This window comes from Mugil cephalus, chromosome 22 (genome assembly GCF_022458985.1).
Source record: "Mugil cephalus isolate CIBA_MC_2020 chromosome 22, CIBA_Mcephalus_1.1, whole genome shotgun sequence".
Lineage (NCBI taxonomy): Eukaryota > Metazoa > Chordata > Actinopteri > Mugiliformes > Mugilidae > Mugil > Mugil cephalus.
The window spans coordinates 17242282-17265326 of record NC_061791.1 but is presented as its reverse complement, the minus strand read 5'-3'; the positions used below and the strand labels follow the sequence as shown (position 1 = coordinate 17265326).

Genomic DNA, 23045 nt, shown 5'->3' with positions numbered 1-23045 from the left:
CCTGAAGGACTCCACATCATTTGTATGCCAGCTGGCTGATAATCCTTCCAGTGTTCTTGCTTTGCTCCTCTGAGCAGGACCTGTCTGGAATACCTCTCAACTGTTGCATCCAGAAAGAGCATCAGATACCCAAAGCATTTCCAGTCATTTGAATTTCTGTATTGACATTAGATTTTGACTGGTCCTGACACCCTACCACTCCGGTCTGGGTGTTTGCCATGTTTTCATTTTAACTCTTCTGTATGTAATGTTCTCCTTTTGTAAAGCTTGTGACCTTTGTACCCATTCATCTCGCTCAAGCTCTCACTGCATATACAGAAAAACACACAGCTGCAGCCATTTATGCATTGAACCATGGACATTTTTGAGACCTTCGCCCCGGAGACTGCCATGTCATGGGTTATTCCGGAGCAACATTTCTACCACTATCTTTCTACTCACACCCAGATGGGCGCTTTCGGCTCCGAGCCTGATGCCAGAGATACTCAGCACCCAGATACTAGTAATCGAATGATGCTAATGAAAGAAAGAAGCCCGCAGCGCCGCAGGCCCAGCGTCACCTCGCTTCAGCTGATAACACAACCAATCACTTCATGGCACTTTGAGCGGACGGGGGCCCTGCAGCTAGAAGAGGGACAGGAAGTGGACCAACAAGTGGCTTAGGCACGGCTTTTGAATCTACCCAACATTACGGCCTTCATTTCCATCTCACTGTCTTTTTGATAAAGAAAATATAAAGACTAATATCCTCACTCCGCCTTGTCTGGTTATTTCTTTTTTTAGTTGTGTTACAGAGCATTCGCACAAGTGAATTATATAAGTCTAAAACTCAAGTCAAACCAGATGTAGTTATGAATTATAGATTAGGACAAACTCATTATGCCAGCTGCCACCGTGGTTCAGCCGACTGTCGTCCAGAAAAGACGAGTGCCCTGTGCTAAATGTGTCTTATTTACCCTCATGAGCTCTGTTACAGCAACATTTGCTTGGTGTCGCTTTTGTGACATCGGCAATGTGTTTTTGATGCTTGAATGAATAAAGGAAAGGTGAGATACAAATGTGAGAAATGTGCAAAACTGCTTTCCAGAGGAAAACCGGATGCATGAGAAATAAAATAACAATAAACAGGAATAGATAAAATAGGATAGGAAAATGTGAAAGCCAGAGTAATTAGAATTATTTTTTAACTTATAAAGAAAAACTTTGAGCTGAAACAGATGTCTATCTCTCTGAAGAGTGTTATTGAGATATGCGGTGGACAAAAATCAGATCAGAACAGAGATGCATTTCGTCCCTAAGCATTCAGCTTTTATAAACAGCAGCAACATTTAAAAATCAGTTTGTGTTTCCGTAAAGACTTTTTCTCCCTGATCTTTAGGAAGATTCTAGCAACGCTTTCTAAATGAGCTGCAGCTGTCTGATGAGCTTTTGTCAGAGTGCCGTGACAGAGAGAGACAAATGAAAATACTGTATGTCCTTCATTCTTGAGATGTACCTAATCCCACCGTGTCCAAACATCTTCATTAGCTGGACTTCAGGGAGACCAGGTGGAATGGAGCCACTAGAGATTTTTATTTTTGTGACAAAATCATTGAAAAATTGATCTGTGACATTCTTAAATACATCTCGGCTGTAGCTGTTACGCTGCAATGTTTACCAAAAAAATAGTAATAATAGGCCAAGATTTCCTAATATCAGACTTGTCAACACGTTTCAATCTTCATTCAATGCTGTTGTATATATTATACATACATACATTAATATGTATCCTATCTATTCTTCTTCTTCTGTTATTATGTCTATTTGGTTGCAGTCCACAGCTTGACAATAATGAGTGGCTACTGATGTTATACTAATGTTTTACTCACACTACCACTGACTAAAGTCAATGTGACCAGCTACACTATCCTTGAGTAGCTGATAAAGTGTTGCTCAAGCACTCCATGGCTATATTGAGACATTAATAGTTTAAAAGTTAACTGATGCAACAGTCACATATGATTGGTGGGTGTGTTACTGCATCGCCAAAGTGCCAGAAAAAGTTGGAGCCAGCTCAGCTTTGATATATAGGGAGCCACTACCAACAAATGTAGAGCATCATTTTCCTTGGGTTCCATTGAAATAAACTCCAGCACGTTGCTCTGTCACTGTTATTGGGAATATAGCAGAAGGCTAAAAACCCACTGCTATCATGTGACACGCAACAAGAATTTTATGAAAATGAAATGTTCTGCTGGCAAACTTTTGGACCTGGTATTCATATAGCACTCACCTAGAACAGACCAGACACCCCCACCCCATAGCAATGACACACCTTGATGGCAGCAGACATCCCCAGCAGGATGCAGCCTGATACAGACACACACAAAAACGCTTTCGAAACAACTCAAAATACATGAAGAACTGTATTCCTGGCCTACAGATCCTAAACTGATCAAGTGTCTGTGGGGTGATGAACAGAGACTCCTCAACTAATTGCCATATGTGACTTGTTCATCATAGTTTTCAACAACATGCCAATGCAGCTTAAAATTCTCACCAACAAAGGCAAATTCTTAGAGGTAAGAAGAAGGAGGGCTTTAAAGGTGTTAAATCATTGTATTTTTCGATAAGTGTCAGTGTGTGTCCAGCTTGAGCAATGTGGGGGTGTGGCCAGAAAGCATTAGGGGTGACCGTGTTTTGGCCTTAAGACTGGAGATACAAAATTCCTGAGTTTACTGAATTGTGCAAAGATGTGTTTGATTTGTTAAATTGTCAACATTTTACCTGTAAGTGGGTAGTGTTACTTCATGTACAAGTGTTGGTGCATCATAACAAGTGGTGTGGTATAGCTCAGTGGTGTTCATTGTCTTTACAATTAGTAACAGGTTACCATTTTCCTTGTTTTTTCCCATACACAGACTTAAATAATAGGAAGATCGTACCTTGACATGTTCTATGACGTGTGGTATTATAAACATTGTGATAGACCCTATGAACAGGCAGTCTATAAACCATAAATAAAGATAATCCAAAGGATTTTGTAACCTATGTGGTTGAGTCATCCTGTACGTTCTGTAGGTTAGATGGAATGAACAGATATAACTGAAAAATCACATCATGTACTGTATTTGGAAGAGCAGCATAGGTAGCATGGATATAATAAATGTTCTTGACAAGACTTTGCTCTCAAGTAAAACAGCAGAGCAATTAAATTAAAACTGATTACAGAGGAATAAAGTTTCCTCCAGCTCAAGGCTAATTTAGGTGTTTGAAAGAAGCGACCCTGTCTGACTGACTTGCAACAAGCCAGAATGTAGGGTCACGCTCAACGAATGTCACGGGCTGATAAAGAAGGCAGGCGATATTCTCTTTGTTCTGCAGGACCCTGGAGGTCCCCAGCGCTTAATTACATGTGGATTAATAAACTGATAATCTTAATGAATCCCGACTGTCAAAGCAGGTGAAAGGGGGCTAATGGAAGTAATTACCTTGGCAGATCTGTCCGTTGGAGGGCAAGCTGGCCCTCATTCAGACGATAAAACGGGATAAAACCCACTGTGAGGAATAGAAATGAAATTTGTCATTTGTAAAACATTATCCCGGAGACATTAGCCGCAAACGAGAAGTTTACGAGACGCTGAATGAGAAATTTGACTTTGAAGAAAGCTGATCTTGTTTGTTTCCAATGTTCTAAGGTTACAGATGACCACTGATACACATTCAGATAAAGTGTGGTTCGATCGGTCCACAAATATATACATATATATATATCCTATACAAGTGTCACCCGTGTTAGTTGTAGATCAATACTGAGTCTGTAGGGGCTGCTTAATTGGAAGGGGCGGTTGATTTACTCAATGTGTCACTGACAGCAAAATGCCTAACCTATGAATGTGTGTGTAGGCATCTCCCCGTACAGCTCAACTCTAACTTCTTTTTGCTTGAGGAAGCACGTCTTTCCCCACCCTTCAGCCTGTCCTTAATGGAAACACATGGATGTAGCTCAGCTGAGCGCTAATAATAGAACTCGTGGGGAAGGTTTACTGTCATTGGCTGAGATTTGAAAGATGTGTGTGATAAAATTGCAAAAATTATGATGTTGCCACTTATAAAAAGCCTCGGTATAACAGTCACTTATAGAGTTTTAACTTATCACTGTGAACACTCAGGTGTTCACAGTTCCTCATATGTATTGATTATATGATCTATGTACAATATACAGTCTATTGGTACGTTTATTTGGCTGCAAGAGACATTATTGATTACCTAAATACATCAGTTTGCCCTGAATCTATGTATTTGTTTATGTTTATTTTAGTGCTGTAAAACAATTAAAATTTCTATCTATCAGAATAATCACAGGGTTACTGTGGATTAATTTAGATTAATCACAATTAAATATCATTAATTCTAATGAGCAAACAGACTCAAGAAAGAAGGAGATATATCTGCACTGTACGTGTTGATTAAACAGTTTCAACAAAACAACTTGAAGCAACTGATCTGCTTTTTGTCTTTCTTTAAACCAACATTTGTCCACATTAATGTGTCCCTGTTGCTACTAAGACAAACTAACTTGTTGACATTGTCCAATGAGAGGAGAGCTGACCGCTTCTTATTTCCAATGTTGCTGCAACTGAGAACAATCTCTCCCAGTGAACAGTGGTTGTAAGAGTGGACACATATTTGCAGCCAGCATTACCAGCTTGTCTTTGTCTTGGTTTGTTTTGGTTTGTCTCTGTGAAACTGGGTGATGCATTAGCCAAAGTGCTAGCATAATCCCTGACTAACATGCTTGGTGTTAATGTGCTATTTTAAGCTGGAAGTGCTTCGGTGAAAAGAAAACTCCTTCCTGGAGAGTGTGCATTATACTTTATGTTGGTCCACTGTTCCGTCTTGTTTTTCTTTTTGTACTCAAATGTCCCATGTAGGGGACGAGCGTGCTGTTTAGCGTCTTCCATCTTTATCGGTTGGTTCTGCTGCCTGTCACTACCGGATCAACTGCACATTTGCACATGCGTGATGATAACTCTACTCGGACAAACTGCCTGAAATGAAATGGTCAGAATCATTCTGAGCCGCAGATGGATTAATTGCATTCAAATTTTTAATCAGATTAATCGTGACGATGGATTAATCCGAGTTAATGCATATGTTTAGGGGTTGAAAGCCTGAGTTTTTTTGAAAGTCAACTGTTATGTGGTAAAAATCAAGTTGACACAGACTAGTTGCTGATTTGGTCACTAACATAAACACAGAAGAAAGTAATGCTTTGCAACATCTGATATCATCTATATCAGGGATTGACATGCTTAGTATGTTACGTTTACTTTTTGACCATTTCTTGATGCGTGTTAATGTTTAATGTCTTTCAGTGTTAAGGGGCGTAAAGGGGCAGTGCTGTGGTTCTGTTGTTATAGTCTTACCTTATCCTCCTAGACAAATCCAACACAGAGCTCAAGCAGGAGGTTACCCACTTTCCCTCCCATTCCCCTCCACTGATTGCTGCTAGTCAGCTGTTGATAATATGACGTAATTAGTCAACCAGAAAGGGGGCCGTATTAACCTGCTGAAAAGGTCACATATCACCACCTAGTGTGGAGGAGGACATGTTCCTGTCAGTTATTCGATTTTCTCTGTTGCATGTAAACTGGGACATTCAGAAAATTTTGAGCATAGCTCGATTAAGCTGTGCATGCATCGTCAGGACCAATACATGAAAAAACAAACTTTAAATAATCAGGGTCATACTTCCTCCGTTTCTGTTCACCCCAGACTGTGTCCTCTTCACTTTCACTTGAGGTAGCCTACTAAAAATCAACCCTTTTCTGCCCCTCATATGCACTGTAGTTAGCTAACCAGATGTTTACACTTTTTTTTTTCAGGTTTACTTTTTTCTCACGCCATGCCTCCCCTGAAGTCCTCTGGTGCCCCCCAGGCGAGGCGCGCCTCACACTTTGAAAACTGTTGATCTATATTATTGACCTGAATACATTTCTGAAAGTTTACTTACCGGTAACCTACTGTCAGTCATACCAACACAAAACAACGTCAGTCTGATCGTACACCAAGCTGTGTTGTTGCTTCTTTCCTCATGTCAGGTAACATTTGAACTTGAAAAATATATAAAAAAACATTTTCAAACTATGCTTATAACAAACACTGAAGCTGATTACAAAAACAATTTTGGACCAGCTAGCTAGCCTAGTTATTCAAATAGGAGGTAATGGTTAAACAAATGTGCTCATTTATTTCAGTGTACCAGAAGGTCTTAGGGTTACTGATTGACCTGCGCAATCAGTATAAGAGAGGAGCCTGCCTCTTCAGCCGTCCACATTGAGAGGATGGAGACAATGGAGGATTTCGAGAAAGAGGAGCAACACCTATCTGACAAAGAAGCCTTTGATACCCTGGTAGGTTTTACAAGTCCGGAATACAGAACCAGTGCACTTGCACACTGTCAGGTTCCTCTGGGGGCTGTAAGTCAACTTAAAATGTACTTATTTCAACAGGTGGAGAGAATAGCATAAAATGGCAAGAAGAACCCCAAGGACTGTGTCCACAAAGTTCTTGACAATTATGTTTCTGCATAAAGTATTAATTTAGGGTTTAATGTTTGAGTATTATGTGCTTCTTCAATGTCTGAATTTTTTTTCTGGCTGAGGACCAGACTGCATGTTTTCATTAGCAGTGTCCCTATTCTGAGTATGCGATAAAAAATGTGAAAATTGAATTATCAGTTCACAACACAATGCATTGTATAGACTAGTTGTCCTTGATCAATGTATAATTTTTTCATAGTGCTAATTCTGTACATTTTTTGATTGCACTTTTTATTTTTATTTTTACTTTAATTTAATCTCATTTTATTTCATCTTTCTTGTGTTTAGTTTTATATGCAACAAAGCTACAGTGACAAAGTAATTTCCCTCGTGGATCATTAAAGTCTCTCTAAGTCTAAGTCTAAGAAACTAAAAGCAGTACAGCACAGTATAAAATGTCTTAATGTAGAAAAGATGTCCAATGTCTAACATGAGTTCTATTTGACATAGAAAAGACGTCCACAAAGACATTTGAACTACAAGTAGCCCCTATAAGGACGTACTGTAGACGTCATGAATGGAGGTTCAATAGACATCAAAAAAAGAAAAGTCTGGAGTAACAGTCTGCATCAGGGATAAAAAACACAGCAACAATGTCAAGCAATAATGGAACACAACATAACTGAACATAAACACATAAGGTTATTATACTGTGCTCTGTAGACATGTGTAGCCTATATCCTATAAAAATCAACACCATCAATAATATTTAATAGTGCTTCCTAACATTTTGGGACGTGCATGGGATAGTGCAGCGGGGTTAAAAAAAAAGCTAGTAAAGGGAACCGACTACCATTAAGAGGACAGAGTTGGACTGTTCCTCTGCTAGCGTTAGACAATGCCTTTTAGGACCAGTGTGCATTGCAGAAGTACTTTGGCGCTACCATACAGTAGCATGGGCTTCATCTTTAGTCAAGTATTTCCATACACTTTTAACCGCTGTAAATTTGACGACCCACCGGACTCCTCACCTGTCTTCTCAGAGGCACCCATGTTGTTGTTGTCACTTGATTCGTGACTAATCGACCTGACGCTTACAGCGTCATGGCTCAGCAACGAAGTTGACTAAATTGTCTGGTCGACTATTCTGTACAACCCATAGTATGTTTCTGTTAAATTATGGAGGGTCCCATTGCAAAACATGCTGACAATGATACATTATATATAGTGCTGCTGACCATAGACTGCAAATAAAGATGGACAGCAGAACAGCCCCTCCCAAGTCAAGCCAAAAAAAGTAGAGCTCCCCTTGGTGACTTTCTGCAGTATAGCTCACAAGCTCCTCCAGTGAATGTGACTTGGAAGAGAATGAGCCAGCGTGAAGACTTAGTAAGGAACAAAGAAGACCAAGAAAGTATGTAGAAAATGTTAAAAATGCAGTTGTGCAATGCAGCGTTCATCACCGATTCATCTGTACAGTAAGTGGTTCATCTGAACAGAAATACTTATGTTAATGAAGAGCAAAAAGATCACGAATGAGGCTGTAGTTCGGAGAAGACCCATTCAGACATGCCATCTTCCATGTTATCCAACAGCCCTGGCAGCAGAGGACTAAACGAGCCGTGGCGCATCATTAGCCTTGCAAACTGCCTCGTACTCATTTATGAAGCAAAACCTGATGGAGCGTGTCTGTAATGGCAGGCGAATGTTCGGATGACAGACCAACTATTGCTGCTGATGGGAAAAAATGTTGAGCATGGAGGTTGATAAAAGTACAGATTGATTAGTCTTTGGTGACTGCACCCTTAAAAAACACTTGATTCAGAGTCCCATGAAGTGGATACAGAGGGATTAAAGTGAGATGGAGATTATTTAGAGCACAGCACAGAGCTACTGAGAGGAGGAGGTACTGCCATCAAGCAGTACATCACAGTTTAAGGAGGACATAACAGGGGTCATCATGTTAAGACTGTCAGGGACCATTATGAATTAAGTTTGGTATATCATACTTTAAAGAGAACTTAAAACTGGCCCCAATGTATTTGGTTTTTATACAGATGGATGAAAGTGGTTTCTTCAGTGCGGTAAGACAAACTATGGTATTAACATGATGGGGACTGGGGCTCTATTGTAGCCTCTGTAATTTACTCACAGCAACAACTGTAACAACTCACAGCGCTCAAAAACCTTAACCTGTAACAATGCAGCACAGCAAGTTGAAGAGTTTGAGATCAAGCACCATTATTTTAGGTGGGTATTTTAGAAAATTGCTGCACAGAGGAGCATAAAGACACATTTCTCTCTGTCTACCTTTAAGCACCTGCTCATTCTGTGAGAAGGCGTGTCCAAACTTTTGACTGGTAATGTTGGCCCTTGAATGTTTCAGATTATCAAACTAATTTAAATATTCATCAAAGATAACACATGTAAACACAAAATTCAGTTTTTAAATTAAGGTTTTTATTATTAAGGGTAAAAAACTTAAAACCTCTTTTAAAAACTGCATTTTTAATAAATTGACTTAAACAAAGTATGCAAACTTATTGCCCCCCAAAAAACTTAGCAACGCAACATGGTGAATTAGAGCTAAGTTCTGAGCTCTACCGTTTTGATTCGATTATATCAAATAAAAGCTTGACTCTGCACATTTAACATTAGTTAATGGAAATGTGTACCTTAAAAACATTAATAAGGCAAGAAATTCTTGGCAAAGCTTGTAACTTTTAAATTCCAGGTCACAACCTCGTGAAATTGAATGAGATAATCCCATAATCAAATGAAAAGGTGGCTAACCTGAAGAACAAATTCATTCATTTACTACATGATTCTGTGTGTGTTCCTTGATATCTTCATTATTAAGCTTGTCACATACACTGAAAGAACAGAGAAATTTGTTCTCTCTCCCAGTTTGGGAGTTCTCGCAGCTTGTTCTCGACACATCATCCGGGAAGAACATTTTTTCTGTGTGGTGTCAGACAACTATTCTAAAAAATGACAAGTGGGCGTGGTACATGCGGAAAAGCGAAAAATGTAAAAATGTTGTTATTCCCACACCTTTTCGGTGAGGAGTTTTGCACTTGAGTTCCTAGTGAAGTTACCCTGCCAGAATGAACCTCTGGAAAACGGGAAAACTAACAAATTTGTCCATTCTTGCAGAGTATGTAACAGCCTTTAATCTACAACACTGAAAATAATAAAGGTGAAGAAAAATAATTAAATGTGAAGGTGTTTCTACAGTGGTGACTGCCTCAGGATGCTCCGTTTGCTAGTTTGGTCTCATACAGTATATCATGTACATGTTCATGCACATAGTACTATGGTACGTTTAAATGTACCATACATACTACTGTACATGCCACACATGGAATCATGCATTTGCATAATACACACACATCCTATTTTACATTCTTTAGTACATGTGGCAGAATAACACTGAAGATAAAAACACAATCTCTGTTTTTGCTTTTTAGCAACAACAATTTTACTTTTTAGTTATTACCAATTAGATTTAGCTTCCCAATTGTTAAAGTTTGAAGTCTGTGTTGCATAGCAACAACAGTGGTTTAAGGCTTCATAGCCTTTGAGCTGTTTTTTCAGTGACTGCCAGGTAAACAAGCCTTAAATTCACTGTTTATTTCCAGGAAATAGAAAGACTAACTTGCTGTCCTCTAATAGGGTCTGAAAAACAGAGAGAACAGATATGTGCTGAGAAGAACCCAGCTGTATGTCCCTCGCTGTGCCTCATCCTCACCACCAACCGATAGCTAAAAGACTGCTAAATTGCCCAGTGATTGCTTTTTTCTTTTTCTTTTTTTTTGCTCCTCCGTCCTTTTCCATAAATTGGGTGCAAGTGTTGAGTGACACATTGCTCTACCTGACAGCTGTGGTCACTCCCCAGGCTCTGGCTGTTTTTTTCTCTCCCTCCCTCCTTCATGTTTTTCTGAATGTGCAGACAGAAGCTGTCAGGGGGAACAAATGCTATTTGGACTAATTTGCTAGAAAAGGTCTCTATGCCTCTGTTTCTGTGTCTCCCCATCATGTCTTTGTTTCCACAATTGTCCACCTCTGTTGTTTTGTGCCGTTTATCCTGAATACGTGGTTCAAGAAGTACCCTGAATTTGACCATATCAAACATATAGACTGTGTTTATGGCACAGCATATCTAAAACTGACAAAGTACAGGTTTGCTGCTTTAAATTCATACTCTTTAATTTTTTTATTGAGCCATATTTTCGAAGACTGCAAACTGTATTATATTAATCCATGTGTATTGACACCAAAACCTTGCTCAGATTTAAGAGTATGTGTTGAGGCTGCATGTCAGGATTGTTTTCATCACAAATCGGCTGACGAAATGACACCTTAAGATGTGATGTTTTGTTTGACAAAGATGTTATTCTTGCTTGAAAAATAACTGAAACGGTTAACAGCTTATCCAAATTGCTGTGGATCCTTCGTCATTGATTTACGGACTAATCGGTTCAGCTGAGCTCTACTTATTTGGCGAGGAGAACAACTTCCCACATTTACTCCCAGCTGAACACAAAGGTGAGGATTTTGTGGGTCTGAGATCAGTTGTGTTTAAGTAAAACAGCTTCTGCAGCTGCACCCAATCTTCTTGTGTTTCATTGTACAAATGGGGCAATGCCACCCCTGCTTAATATTTGTATTTTGATGCTGTAAATGGATTCCATGTGTTCTCATGAGATGTTAGCGCTTCTGTAATTTCATCCCAACTGTGACATTTTATACTAGGTGATACTGGAAAGTGAGGCACCTAACGGTTTTCTATTTATTTATTTGCGTTGTGCTTTTGGAATGGGATCAGTTTTCCTTATAAAGACTTACAGACTATTCACAGCACAGCCGTCTGTTTCATTTTGAACCACAGAAACTGCTTGACATTATTCCGTCGTCTTCAGCAGCAGGTGATCATCCACACCATAGAAATGATGACAGTCTGGTTCCGGTGAGATGGGACCCAAAGGCAGTACAGAAAGGGAAGGCAAAATTACTTAATAAAACCTGAGGAACAAAAGGTGCTGCAGGAAAGGCAGGGTATCTGAAAACACAACTACAAAAACAAGTCAGGACCAAAACTAAGACAAGAAGTCTGACACACAAGTTAAGGAACTGCAAGACAAACAGGGGCAACATCACAGGCAACCTGACAAAGAGAAAAGCTATTTACAGGGAAAGGCTATATACACTCCAGGGCTGATGGAATAATAAGAGACAGGTGAGACCAACGAGGGGAGGAGGATGTAGACAAAAGACGCAAGGCAAGACAGGTGAATGGTATCAGAGTCAGAAACAAAAAGACAGGAAGTAAATTTAAGTCCAACAAGAAAACTAGTTACAAAATAAAGCAGGACACGTCAGAAAAAACAAACAAGGTCACGCAAAACCCTCAAAACCATGACAATAGTCACTACTAAGCACAAGTGACAACAAATGAACAGCGTTTGACCATTGTGCAATGTAGGTATTTTCCTACCGACCAAAATCAAAGAACTGGAATTGATCTCATGAGCTTGACCAGAGAGACAACTAGGGGCTATTGTTGTTGTCTTGTTATTTTTCACTGAATCATGCTGAGGTGATGACTCCATGGCTCTCTTTGGTCCAGGGGTTGACCTTCTTCCCACACTGACATGGATGTCACCAGGACATTCAGAAATGAGTCACAGCTCTATTTATTTGTATATTCTGGGTTATCTGTTCCATCAGTGGTAAAGCTGTATGACTGTACCCAAGCCTCAGTCTCCCAAAATCCCTGCTAATGTTTGGAACATATCATTATCCCAATAGCACAGTTGGCTAAGCCATTTTTTATCATATGTAGTACAGAAAATGTATTATGATTTATGATTTTAATGTGATTCAGAAAACCATGCTATGCCCTCTCACCGTCCCCACAATTCCAGATTTATCTACTAGTGTCCTGGCAGGCAGTTGTCAATACCCACTGACGTGACAAATTTAGTTAGTTCAGTGAGCAAGTTAAGGATCTCACAAAGGGGACAAGTTTTAATCCATTAATTGAACTTGTTCCTCTCATTAAAAGGTTCTGCCAATGGTGGCATTTCCTCTAAAACACACAGTTTGTCGTGGGGGAAGGTAACGTAGCAAACGATAAATCTTTTTGACCAATACAGAGAAAAGGGGAAATCTCTGCACGCAATCGTCCTACAACCAATCAGACTCATTTTGTTGTAAACTAATTTCAGTCCATGGATAGACCAGTCACTGATATGGCCTAATAAATCCCACCCAGGTCTTTGCCTGCAGGTCTTTGCAGGTCTTTGCAGGCCTGCAGGTCTTTGCCGGAGCAAAATCAGTTCCCAATGTAGTGACTCCAGACTAGGCAGCAACCTCCGGGTCTGAGAGACGAAGTCCATGCGGAAGTGCAAAAAACTGTAGTTCATCAAGTGGCCACTTGAGGCTGACTCCAAAAGGGACCAAATCGCCATAGACCAACATGTTAAAAGCCCAACTTTACAGCATTATTAAACATGTTTACAGCCTGGTACAAGAAACGATTTGGGTCTCAATGATTTATTCACTATTACTATTCATGACAGCTATTCAGAGGGGAATTTTTTTTTTCATTTGAACTCATTCATTTATTATTTATTAAGGTTTAAAATTCTGCATAATTAAGGGCATTGCTGCTTCGAGTGACAGACAGTAGCCTGAGGTAACTGGTAGCTGAGAGTTGGGTGGGCAGGTCTCAACGCCCAGGACACTTTAGCTCCGCCCCAACACAACCTGCCATAATTGGAGTATCTCAGTGTGGGTAGAGTAAGGCTCATCCAAAATGGCGGCCATAGGCTCCGCCCACTTCAGGCTTAATTTTTGATGTTTAGAATCCAATGGGTGACGTCACAATGGGTTTGCCAAGATCAGTGTAGATGATAATGCTACATATCATAACTTCTCCTCACAGCCCAGAAGCAAATGACTGGTTTAACGGACGTATGAGCATCTATTGGAGATCTATGGTCTAGAAAATGCCTGACCTGACATCTTCCAGTTTAATTTAACACATGATAATTAAAACCCGTAAATATTAAAAGCTGCAATCAGTTAATGTTTTTTGTTGTTTTGTGTAAATAAATTACTTAATTGGATTTTTGCTGATTTAATTCTGTTGATTGACATACATCTGTTAATTGACTCATTGCTTCAGCTCTGGATTGTCTGATGCTGCTGAAGCTAAGTGTACTTATCAGTGTATATCAGTGTTACAGGGTACAGACATGTACAAATGTTCAGCCAGAGAAGGCAGTAAATGGTGGTTTTCAGCCTGATGTTTAGTTACTTGGCAAAGAAAATTACATCTTTACTCCTTTAGACAGATTGTTGGTGTCTCTCCAATGTAATTTGTCTCTTAGTTTCACCTGCCAAATCTCCAAATCTCTATAGCTTAACAAAACAAAACAAAATACTACCAGGAGTTTTCACTCTTATATTCTGATAACGTATTTATTACCCTCCTCTGGTGCATCGTAATGCTCTCTTTGTTCCATTCCCTGTTTTGATACACACACACAACCCCTGAGTCGGTGCCAACTGGCAAGGTGCAGTTTATCTGAAGGCTCTCTGTGAGGCAAAGTTGCCACTCTCAAAGCGATTATGTTTCATTACAGTGGAAATGGGAGAACAGGTTTCCTGGCGCCCTAAGATCAATAATAACCTCACCTCCCCTTCTGCAAACACGTACAGATGCCTTATTCTCATGTCTGGGCACTGAATCTCCTCAGGGGGACAGGATCATGACTATTGCTTCTTCTTTATTTGGTATTTACCCTTTGTTGGTGTACCTTCCCTTTTTGTTTGCATTACTCTTGAACTGATTTAATTTAATTTAACTCCTGTGTGTCCAAAGGCAATGAATGCATTCAGAGTTGCAACAGGGCTTGGTCAATAGCAGCTTGGGTTTCATTTAGTTTATACCAGCTCTCAGTTTGGATAATGAAACTGAGTGTGAACAGTGAAAGTGAAGCCCAAGCTCTGTGAGATCTTTAAGGAGAAAAAGTGAAACAGCTAGGATAGAAAATCTAGCGACATACTCTAACCTGGGCACATGAAGAGGCTTCTAGTTTATGGCTGTTTGGCTGCATTTAAGTCCCAGCCATCTGAATTATTCACTGTTCCAGGGAGGGAGGGGAGCGGGGTGGGGGTCCGCGTGGGAAGCTTTTCTGTCGTAATTAGCGTTGTTCTTTAACCCGGCATAAGGCTCCAACCACTACTGAGTACATTCAGATTTATCTCTGAGACCGCTTCTGGCAACAATCCAGCAGATAATTAAGAGCAGGAAAACCGGATTCTGTGAATTACAGCTCCCACACCTTTAATTCTATATTAAACATCCATTTTGTAACCCTTTTTATCCTCCAGATATGAGATGACTAACGGATGCTGTTGGGCTAAAAGCTGCAGTTTAGTCCAGTTGTTAACAATTAATGATTAACGTGGAAAGAAATGTGAATGTGGCACCTGCCATGTCTGAAAGAGGGTGCTGGAGGGATGTTTTGATACATTAATCTGAAATTTTAGTTCTGAGCGACAGATGGAGACACCTGCCAATTAGACAAAGATAGGCTCCCTCATAAAGATTTTAAATCTCTTTAATTAAGCATTTATAAACCAAAAAACTGTTTTCTTAAATGCATTCTCCTCGCCTATAGAGTTCAGTAGAACTGAAACACACTGATCAGGTGTCCTCTGGTGTCTGACAACAGAATTTTATTAGTGGGGGCTGAGCTCTAACCATAACCCTAACCCTAACCCTAACCCTAACTCTAACCCTAACCCTAACCCCAACCCTAGTCCTATGGGTTGTGGGTAGAGGCCTCTGTGGATCATCCCACAGATGCTTGATCAGTTTGGGATCTAGTGAATTTAGAGGTTAGGTCAACACTTGTTTTTCAAGTCATTCCCATCACGTAAGGTACCCGTATTGTTTTATATCAAACTGTGATGACTTGGTTGCCCAACTGAACATCTCTCTCACAGTGTTCTGCTATAACTTCAGAAAAATCTGAAGAGTTTTTAACCATACTCTGCTATCTTCTGAATTACTTTCAGCATCCTCAAAGTCCTTTCCAGAGCTGTGGGGGAGAACTGGGTAATAGGTTTTATGTCTAAAGTCCTTTATAATTAGCCTGGCGTAGCCACACTCAATTCTTATCAGAATATGAGTCTTGTAACAATTCTCTTCCCTTAATTGGGTTGTCCTACAACCAATCGGAGCATCAAAGTGTTAAGGGAGTCGACAAATGCCTTAATTGCTGCAGAATGTGGTACTACCCAATTGTGTGTACTTTTTTCTCTGTATCAATTAAACGCACCCCATAATGGAATTTTAAATGGCGTGTTACCAGCCTCACACCGTATTCTGCTAAAAATTGAGTCTAGCTATGCCAGGCAACCCTCAAACAGCAATTAAATAAACCTATTTCTGCTGCTCCTTTACCTGAATGTTTTGTCATTTAACACAAATCTAGCTGACACTAGAAATGACTACGCTTTCAAATGAAAGAATAGACGACTTCAGGCTTAACAAGGATCTTTTCTTCACACAATTAATTACAGTTCTCGACTCTGACATGTGGAGCGACGTGGATACTGGGTTGGATTAACATTCATGTGCGGTCCATTACAGGAACCCCTCCTCCTGGTGACAGCATAATTGCCTACTACCTCATGGACTCCATTAATGTAGCATGTCATAGCATGACATGGCTGAAACAGTGAAGTAAATGCATTTGGTGGCGCAGAAATAATTCACTTTGTTCAGAATTCAAGCAGAATTTAATTTACTTATTTATTTTTTTATTTAGGCAGCTACTCATAGCCGTTTCCCGACTAATGTGCGCTCTCCCGTGCATTCGGATGAAGAGTCCAGCAGCCTTTTCACTCATTTATGATAAAGGATGGGCCATTCTAGCTGTGTAGCTTCTCCTTTATTTGCAGTGAGCTGGACTTTAAATGTTTTCTGTTAATTACATGTCAGCTGAGAGTCAGCGACTGCTAGGAGATAAGCTGAGAGCAGACGCTATCAGGCACTTTCAGCGTTCTCTCAGTAATTTGGTGCCTGAATGCATCGCAGCACAAATAAACAACACGACCCCAGAGCCTCTTGTGGTGTTTAATGTTTTTCGTCCAAAATCCATTAAGAGAACGTCTGGATACATTAGGACATTACTTAAGCTGCACTACAACAGTGTTCAAACTGTAAGGAGCAGGGGAATTCTTTTTTTTTTTTTTTTTGTATACCAGATTTAATAACTTTTGATCTTAACTGCATATTGTCCACTTAGATAATACAAATAAAGACATGGAATAAGGTCAAGACACCAGGTGGAAATGAATGTCACGAATAAGACAATCTATGTGTGTGTCTGTGTATATATATATATATCTTTTAGCTTTTTAGCCTCCCACATAAAACAATATAATTCGGTGCTTTTGTGCCAAATACAGTATTGGTTTGTCCAATAGGAAGTGATCCATATAGGCTGCAATCTGTGCATGTGTAACCATGGTAACACACAAGCCACAACCGTTAGAGAGAAAAAGCCAGCTGTAAAACTCCTGTGGCTACTTTCCACCTACCAGCAGAACAACTAAGTAAATCCACGTGGGATCCCAAAATCTGGGGGAAAGTCCTTCAGTAAAAAAGTCCTTGTGTGAAGCATCTTGCAATCATATAACAACCAAACTAGCGTGTCACACTGACCACAAGTCAGGTCGTTTCCTTGATGATTATGATAAATGTAACCGGTGGGTGCACACACAAGGTTGGAGTTTCAATCACCATTCCCTGTGCATGCCGAAGGTGCTGCCAGGGGCAGGCAAAATGCTGTGTCACAACTGTGTGTGAATGGGTAAATGCAAACTATTTGAAAAACTGCTTGTATGTATACACTTATTTTTTATTTTTACTTTTTTGGGCTTTTAAGCCTTTGATTGAAAGGACAGTGGAGAGAGACAGGAAATGGGGAGGCAGAAATGTGGGGAATGACATGCAGTGTGGGATTCGAGCCAGGGCCACCTGCAGCGAGGACTGTAGCCTCAACACGTGGGCGGGTGCTCTACTCACTGAGCTAAACACCACCCCCTATATATACTTCTTACCCAGTACTGTTGGCTAGGCTAGTTAGCTTGTGTCTTTTACTGTTTTACTTCCGATCTTGGCAGAGGGGAGAGGTGTTGGTTGAAGCGTAGTTGCATGTCCCATCACTTCTTACCTGCTGCTGTTGGCTAGGCTAGTTAGTTGGTGTCTTCTTGTTGGTTACTAGTCGGTAGCTGACTGCTAGCCTGCTGGTTGGTTTCCCAGTTGGACTAGGCTTCAAAATGAGTTTTACCTCAGATCATGGCACAAGGGATTGTAACATCTTATCCTGTGCATTAATAATAACTTTGAAATCTGCAACCTTCACAAAACCTCTGCAGCTTTCCTTTAAACTATTTCACTGTATATATTTGCATGCCAACACGTTGCATATGTCAGTGAGCTCCAGTTCAAATATGCCCTGATATTAAGTACATAAATATGTCTATTTTAGGCTCAAATTTTGGCATTGGAAATTAAAAGCATGCCGTCTTTGTTGACACTATTAAAATATCAGACATTAAACCTTTTCCAGGTATTCTGGCAGCTGTGCGGGAGCTTAACTGCCACGACGAGAGAAAATGTAGTGAACCAGCCCTCGATCAAAAATCCACTGTGCTAAATTTAACTTGCTGAAAACGTGCGCCGCTCGCAAAGCCTGATGCAACGGTGTGCACAGGCTTACCTTAGCACCACTGGGCTCATTAACACGCTGCCGGGTGCACGTTGCCTGTGATCTCTCGCTGTGTAATGACATGGAGGCAGCTGAGCTGGATAAGAGGCTTCAGCTGATCAATGAAAATGTCTGACTGAAAATATTTAATACTCCATCCCCCACCCATTGCTTATCATCGGGAATTTATGGCTCAACATGCAAGGTGTTTCACTTCTTGAGCACCTCTTGTCTTTCTACTCTGTTTGTTCAGCCAGTGATTTTGGCAGCGGTGCAGTAAGCAAATAAACGCGAGAGGAGCACAGAAGGTTTATGCTTGGGTTAGGTAAATCACCTGACAGCCGACACACCCATCTTTATTAAAAAGACATTTCCCCAATCTTAATGGTCTCATTCTGTCTCTGTGGATTTATTTCCAATGTGTGTTTATTGTCACAGAACATTTCGGTCAGCTCTTGGCAAACCTAGCTGCCAGCATGAAGTAGATCCAAAAAATACAAACCTGCAGGTTTATTTATAAAGTGTACTGAAAAAAAAAATCTGCATTTTTATGATCTGATCCAGTTTTTTGGAGCACCAAATATTTGAATATTTTGTCAAATAAAAGACATAAATATAAATCTTTCTGAAAATCATTTAAAAATACAGTCAGGACCTTTTTCCTATTAGTCAACATGGCCCGTTGTGGTCCCCATGCAAAGGACAATTAAATTAACCCTGAAACGAAGTGCTTGGTGACATGGTGCAAAAAATAAAATGAGGGTGAAGGCAAAGCCACATTTAAATGGAAGCCAGCTCAAACTTTCCCTGCCAACAAAAGTCTGGAGTCACCGCGTTGGGAACTGATTATTCTCCAGCAAAATCTGCCAGGCCAGTCACGACATTTGGATGGAATTATTAATACACAGCGGAGTTAAGTTTTTACAGAAAACAGTAGCAAATTAGGCCACACCCCCGTTCGGGTGACAACAAGCCACTGGCGATAAATACAAATCACCTCGTAATCAGAGTTTATTTCGTGTTGCTAACATTTGTTGGCTGGAAAGCAAGTGAAATGGCGTAAATCAGGCTGTTAGTCAGGCAGACACATATATAATGTTGTTGCTCAGCGACAATCGGCGATGTTACATCCAAATACACAAAATAGGGGCCGTATGTCATAGCTTACCGACTGAGAAATGGGTGAACTCAGTGGTCGGAGGTGTCATACCCGACATTTACTCTTACCTCATTGAATCGGTCGGTAATGTTTGACATCTGTCATCAATTCATAATTAGTCCATAATGTTAAATTTATAAATTACAGCATGAAACTTGGCAATTTTAACCCTTTTATTAAAAAAAAGCTTTACAGTAACGTAACATTAGCTAACATTAGCATCATAGTTTAAAGTGATTAATATGCCCCACATGTACACAGTCCCCCAGCTTTCCATCTTTGCCCACCTGTTTTATGGCCTGAAGCCAACCACTTTTTCAGTTTTTATCAATCTCTCTTGAGGGGAGCAGAGAAAATCTCAGAGTTTTATCTTATAAATTGTTTGAAGAACAATACACAACGCATTTGTGTCCTTTGTTTTCACCCATAAGGAGGCGTGGCCTTTTCAGTGACATGGGGTTACTCTAGTCCATGCAACAAAATTGCTGTGACTGGTTGTGGGACTATCCAAATACGTGCAGAGTTATTTTGTTGAAAACACACACCATAATGAAATCTAAATGCTGTGCCACTTGAGTAACACTTGAGTCTAGCTACGTCAGCCTGGTAAATTGCTGCAGCTGCAGACAGAATTCCCCTCCACCTCCAATAGCTGCTAGATATCCGTCGCTGGAGTTAATATCAGTATTAATACAGTGCAGCAGAAAACAAGATAACTTCCCCGTTTATGTCAACATTCTGTGAACTGGTGGCTCAGTTTCTGATAGCAACAGATTTAGCCTGCGTTTTCAAAACATAGCTAGTAAATTCCTACTGCCTAGCTAACATCTAGCTAACTTCCTCTTTCACTGACTGAGACTGACCTTGGCTTACCTTGGATTCAGAATATGGCCTCGAGATATATTTAATTCTTGCCGGTGTGGGTGATACTTTCAACGTCCAAACACAGGTGCATTTGGAGCCGTGTGTGTGTCCGCTTGATAGCCTGACATGTCTGTGAGTAATTGCACGTTCCATCAGCGCCGCTGACCTCTGACCCCTCAGTGGGAGCTGTGATAAAAAAGAGAGTCAGATCAATGCTGCATAAATCTGAATTGAAAACGAATGATTTTCTTCCAGCAAATCCAATTCCCAAGTCACTTTCCATGTCAAACACATCAAAAGTCACACAAATTATGTGCAAACCATCTGACACATTGACATTAACAAATATTATATTATAGCTGTAGCTTTGCCTGATCTCTGTTCCTCTTCCTGCAGCTAAATAAAGGATGGAAACTCAAAACTACGGAGGAGTACATATCGGTATCCCACATACTTACAGTAGTGAAGTGGTGGACAGGAATGCTGAAGGGCTGGTTTCCTGTGCAGCAGATCCGTGGACCCACGGCAGCCAGAGTATCCACAGCACGATCCTCGCCTCAACTCTATTTGTTGTGTTCTTTTAATTATTATTTTTCTGTTGTCTCCCAGAGCTGATGGCGGTGTTTACAGCCCCTTGTGGCACTTAGCGCACGCCACTACAGGCTGCCCTCCCGGCTGTCAATAAGGGGTTCGGTGTCAGCGTGTGAGTAATTTAGAGCGTTCTCGTGGCTTTTTGAGTATGCACCTGGAACGAAGCCTGTAAACGGAGCCCCCACTCTGCCGCCTGACTCATTCTGCCCTCGTCAACTATACCAGTCTCATTCCGCGGCACTTATCTGGATTTAAATGCCACGCCACAGTAAGACAGCTTCTTGCTTTCATTTATACTGTGCGTATAAATACATAAAGGGCAACCATCAGCAGTGTGGAGGCTTTTATCAGAACACCTTATTGTGTCACCATTGTATAAATGTCTCCACTCAGCATTCACCTCTAATGCCGGCAGTCCCCCTCTATATTGCTCTGCATTGCCTTTTGTGAACTGTCCAGATTCTGTTCACTTTTTTGTTGTGTTTACTGTATGGATCTACTGCACATTGTTGTAGTCAACAGGTAAGCCATGGTCTAAAGAAGGCACGACATTGTTCAGCCTTAATGGTCTAAGAGCAAAAAGGACAAACGAGAAGTCATCAGAATGTTCCACTGTTGTACTGAATCGTCAGTGAAAGCTTTCATATAGAAGCTTTTTTTTTTTTCTTTACATATTATACAATAAAAATAGAAATGAAAAATACACAAGGAACATTTGTCAAATGGGCAAAACCAAGGGTGCCCCAACTGCTCTCATGGTTGAGGCATGTGCTCCATAAACTGAGGCCATATTTCTCCCAGCAGTGGTTCGATTCCAGCCTGCTCTCTTTGCTGCATGTCGTCTTCCCCCCCTAACCTCCTGTTGCTTTCCACTTATAACTGTCAAGAGGCGGAACAAAACTGTCTTCGAACTATTGAAGGTTGTGTGATTTTCTTCTGCGACAGAAAAGTGGCCTTGAGTCACTACGTTGGGAAGAGATTATGCTATGGCATAGATCTAACGCTTTCATAAAACCTGCCCACCTTTTTTTTCAAAAACTTTTACACCATATAAAAGTGACACAATTTTAGACTTTTTTTTGTAATAATCTGTGAAAAGATCCCATCTCCAGTCGGTTAGATTAACTGTTAGCCTATCGCAGTGGCCGACAGAGCTAAATACTCAAGCAAAGTAATCAACTGTTTGACAACACATGTGCTGCTAATACTGAAACATGTTTCTGCTTTTAAAACCAGCAACAAGAAATGCAAATGTTTGAACAGGACACCATGAAGTGCTTGTTATTCAAAGTTTTATGATTTTTGGGTTGGTGTTTGCTACTCGTCAGTGGCGTCAGATATAGCTTTGTTTGTCCTTTTTCATTCTAACATACTTAGTGTGTGATTACTAACAGGCCTTTTTTTTTTTGCCCTTTCTTAGCTTGTCAGCTGAAATAATCAGACAAGGTACACAATTTGTTTGCAGATTGCCAGCATTACTAACATGTACGGAGCCCCCTAAGGGACATGGGCGAGATCTCACAAAAGTTTTGCCAAGTTTTTTTTTTTTTTTAACTCATCAAGTCACTTATGGGGCTCTGTAAACACATAATGTTATGCATTTCAAAGCTTTTCCTCTAAATATTTCTATTGTCATTTGTGCTACTTGCGAGTTTTTCTGTATTTGCATGTGTTGTGATTAGCTGCATCGCACGTGCTGTCTTACTTGGCTTGTGTCTTGCCTACTGGGACATATTTTCTGAGTTCCTGCCCGTTGAACTCTCCCAGCCACCATAACATCCACCTCTCTGATGTAATATATCTAATAAAATGTTCTGAGGGAAACATTTCTTTGTGTTTCACTTGGTGTCAACCAAGAAGTTTTTTTCTTTCTTTTTTTTTTTAAATTCATGTCTTGAATTCGGTATTTTGGATTTCCTTGCCCAGACAGGGAGAGGGAGGATAGGTGAGTGGAAGAAAGGGTCCTGTTGTGAAAAGAAAAAAACAAAACAAACAAAAAAAAAACACACTCCTTGCTCTGACTGGGCTGTTTACATCTCTCTGGCACGTCTGTGGCTGTTTCCATGGCGACCGGAGTAAAGATAGTTGGGACGTCTCGGAGATACAGTGAGC

General features: G+C 40.4%; 1 long non-coding RNA gene across 1 annotated transcript; it reads right to left on the bottom strand.

Annotated features, from left to right (window-relative positions):
• Window positions 1–10928: 10928 nt before the first annotated feature.
• Window positions 10929–21231, bottom strand: LOC125000224. The gene is made up of 3 exons (XR_007111295.1): window positions 20801–21231; window positions 20352–20528; window positions 10929–11484 (listed from the first exon to the last, which is right to left on the bottom strand). It is a non-coding gene; the product is annotated as an uncharacterized LOC125000224 (long non-coding RNA).
• Window positions 21232–23045: the final 1814 nt, after the last annotated feature.